The sequence below is a fragment of the Molothrus ater genome, chromosome 4, assembly GCF_012460135.2.
Source record: "Molothrus ater isolate BHLD 08-10-18 breed brown headed cowbird chromosome 4, BPBGC_Mater_1.1, whole genome shotgun sequence".
NCBI lineage: Eukaryota > Metazoa > Chordata > Aves > Passeriformes > Icteridae > Molothrus > Molothrus ater.
Window position 1 is genome coordinate 60,897,525 of NC_050481.2, and position 4,182 is coordinate 60,901,706.

Sequence of the window (4,182 nt, forward strand, 5' to 3'; positions counted from 1 at the left end):
GTTAAGTTTAAGAAAACAGTCTGGGATTTTTTTCAATATAAGTGGGGAAAGAATTACAGAGTCATGCTCATAAATGGTGGGCTTAGTAAACTGAAGCCTCAAGATGGTGGGGGAATGGCTTACTGGTAGCATCACAGCAGTATCCTAGTCAGAGCCATAAGTGACACTGATCACCCTGCATTTCTGTCCTCAGTTCATCCAGACAAGCTATGGACCCCTTAAAAACACAATATCATTGCTGCTGCTGCTCCTGGTGCCCCATGAAACACAAGAACAGGAGCAGCACAGCTATGGAGGCTGCAGAATGCTTGGCAGGGCAGAGCTGTCCTTGTCCCTCCGTGCCCCCAGCTCAGAGGAAAGGCAGTGCCTCATTCCCTGGGCCAGGTTCAGCACCAGGAAAGGCAGTGCCAGTGAGGCAGTGCCTCATTCCCTGGGCCAGGTTCAGCACCAGGAAAGGCAGTGCCAGTGAGGCAGTGCCTCATTCCCTGGGCCAGGTTCACCTGCTGCCAGCAGATGTGGATGCAGAAACAGTGCTGGGGGTGCACCTACAGTGCCTGTGCTAAGAAACAACACAGCAAGGATACTAAGGCAACAAATCCTAAACCTGGATGCTTGGGGACCTCCCAGGAGGGCCCTGGATCTACACTCTGTAGTCATCTGGGACTGGAAGAGATTTATTCTTGCAGAGCCAGGCTGTGCTAACAGAAAGTAGAACAGGCATTTTTAAATTACCTGTTTCAGGCTGATGTATGGAAGAGTCAGAGAGAGAATTTCCAGTGCTGAGCATGAGGACAAGGTCGTAAATAAGAAGGCACACAGTAAAGCTGCAGCAAATGCCTGTACCTACTGCTACATTGCTAAGCAGGAACATTGAGTCTGTGCCAGAAATCCTGGTGAACACATCCTGAAATCTGAGAGGATACAATAACTGAATGACCAGGATTTCTTTCCAAGACAATGAGGAAGGGATGACAAGTCTTTTCCCATCATATATAGGCACAGTTGTGATAATTTGTGAGTCCACCTTCAGTGCTTTTTCAGGCGTTCTGGTTGACAATAAAAAGAAAGTGAAACATGTGAGTTCCTGCCTACTAAAAACTGGAGTAAATCCAGAGCAATGTCACAACAGGTCATAAACCAGCCTGTAAATAACTGCTGAAAAGCTAGAGCTGTATTAAAACTGGTGATATGTGATTAAGAAGAGCTCTTGTTCCCCTCAGACTATGTGCCCACAACCAGGTGACACGCTGCCCCCTCCGTGGGGATGGCTGGGACACAACAGTTGACTTGGCAACTGCTGCTGTAATAAAATATTTTCCCTCTGGATCAGAAAGCAATAAAAACATAGTGACAAAATGCACCCTGCATTTTTTCTCATGTAATAAATCTGCTTTTTGTATTTAAAGAATGTGTTTTTTCTCCTGGGAGGCCACAAGTATGGAATATTTCTCTCTTCAGAATATATTGTAGCAGCCCCATTTCTGTGTAAAGGAGTGATGCAGAAGTGCAAAAGAGGGGTTCTGTGCAGGCTGCTGCTGGTGGAGGTGCAGGATATGTTCAAGGGACACCCATGGGCTTTGCTGGAGATTCTGCAAGGAGCAGCTTGCAGGCTCAGCTGGCTAATGCAGGACAGAGGTCTGCCCAAGCCTTCCTGACCTTGGGAAGGACTGTCAAAGTCTGCCACTCTAACACACTCCTGAGAATAGCCCATGGCAGGTGAGAGCACTTATGTGTGCTGTAAGACCCCTACAGAATATGTGCAGCACTTGTGACCTGCTCTTAAAGCCTTTTGACTCAAGATATTCAGATAATTGCTTCTGTTGAGGGGTGGGTGTGTGAGAAAGGAGCTAAAGCAATTTCCAGGAACATTCTGCCTTAGGGGGCCCCTGCCTGGCTTTGGGGGACATGGAGCTGCTCCCTGAAAGGCATAACTAGAAATAACTGCAATCTTACATGGCATCTGCAGCCAAATCTCAAACACCTTGCCTTGAATATATTCTTGTTTTTTCTATTTAATAGAGGTATCTATTCATTAATTATCAGCCAGGTTTGTACAGCCTTCCCAAGTACAGCAGAATCAGGATTTCTGGTGTGCATGGCAGCTGCCTCTTTTCCTACATTTTTTGCAAAATAAAGGCATGCAGTGAGGCAAGCCTCTGAAACACATTTAATTAGATAGGCAGAATCTGCAATGTAGAATTTGGAAACTGTCCAGACTCAGGATGGATAATTCAGTAATCTGGCTGGGTGATAATGGACTCTGCTGATTTGTGTGTGAATCAGTGCTCTTCTGGCTTCCCCCTGCATCCCAGAGATGCATTTGACCAACCCTTCTCCCTTCTGTGGGTTGTGGGGTGTTTCACATTGACATGCCTCTGCCCTGAAACACAAACACACACACACACAAACACACAGAGGAGTGGAGGAGTGGAGGTGGAGAGATGAACTTACACAATATTCTGATCTGGAACTCAAGGTGCCTGTGGTCCTTGCCCAGATAACTGCACCCAAACTATGGAGTGCTGAAATTAATTCACAATGAAGTTAATTCACAATGCTGCTGAAGTTAATTCACAATGATCCCAGTCACCATTATTTAACATTGTCTGAGAAGAGGTGGAAATGTGCACATCCTCTGCATGACCATTTTTAGGGCCAGAGACAAAACCCCATGGGGGAGAGGGCGGTGGGGAAGGGGCAAAGCTCACAGTGATGGGTCCTGCTGCTGGAGGAAAGAGGGAGACTGGGACCTGGGGGGAATGTCTTCAGTGGAGGACAGAAACTCCAATTCTCAAAACTGCACAGCAGATTAAAAAGAGGAGTCATTGCTTGGCATTTTCTCTCTCAACAGCAAACTGCTGGCCAGCTGCTGGGAAAGGAAACTCATCAAATTGCTTCCAGTGTCACCTGGAGATCTAAAATAATTCTTAGGTAGCTTGAAAATATTTGGACTTAACTGACTGTGGTAGTGCTGGAACCCCATGGAAAAATATGGTGAGGCAGGGGGACACAGGGCTGAAAATGCAGGAGAATGCTGTGTTTGCGCAGCGGGCTGCTGGTCCCCAGGCAGCCTGGCATCACTCCCTGCTGCTCACAGAGCAGGTGCTCCATGTGTGCCTGCAGAGCACAGCACAATAACACATCTGTGCTCCAGAGGATGCCTCAGCTTCCCTGGCCTATGAGCCGGGATCGAGGGATGTCTGACAAATGAAGAATTTGAAAATGACAGATCATATGAAGGCTGATTTCAGAGGACTTTGCGTGCTTGACTGGGTTATTATGTGTGTAATAAGGTGCAGGCAGTGATTGAAACATTTCCTGCAGCTCTCTCCTCCCTCCTGTGAGCTCCCTGGTACTCACTAACACATTTGCTTTCACAGTATAATCTGCCTTACTGTGAGGAGTGCTTCTTTTCATCTGCCTCCCTGATAAAGTTTTGCAAGGCTGTAAAAGCAGACCAGCTTTGAGACATCTAAGACTCAATTCCTTTAGGGTGAAAATTTTGGGGTTCCATTTTGGGAAAACAGTTGTGGTGTAGCTCCATTGCAGGAGACCTTTTTAAAAGCCTGATTCCTGATGTCTCTTTCAATTAATCACACTTTTCAAGACAGTTTATTTTATATGTCAGAACTAAACAAAAGTGCACATATATCATGCAGATGCAAATAAATTACCTGTTCAACTCCAATAGCATCCAAGCCTCATGAAATTCCTTTGTTGGTAGCTGGATGGATTAGCTGAGAACATCCTGCATAAGTATAACTCTTATAAAAAATTAGAGTTAAACCCATTGTTTTTGGTGACAGGGCAGTAAGGAAGCCTATGCTTTACCACCTTTAATAAAAAAACAAGAAGAAACCACGTTTTCTTTTTCCAAAGTTCTCCAGTGAGTATTTTTCATAACAAATATATTTTCTTCCTTCAAGGTAAATATATTGCTCTTTTGCTGGTTGAGAAATGAAGCCAAAGAATCTATATTAATCTCATCATTTTAAGCTGAAAAAAGCCACCTGTACTCTAAGAAGCTAAGAGGAATAAATGGCTGACCAGCATCAAGGTTTCCACTCTGATTTGAGTGTGTCTGTGTCTTGTTGTGTGTCTGCTGTCCAGATAATTCCTGAACTACAGAGGCCAAAGTCAAAGTGCTGCCTTTATACTGCACAAGAGCACTTCAGCTCTAAG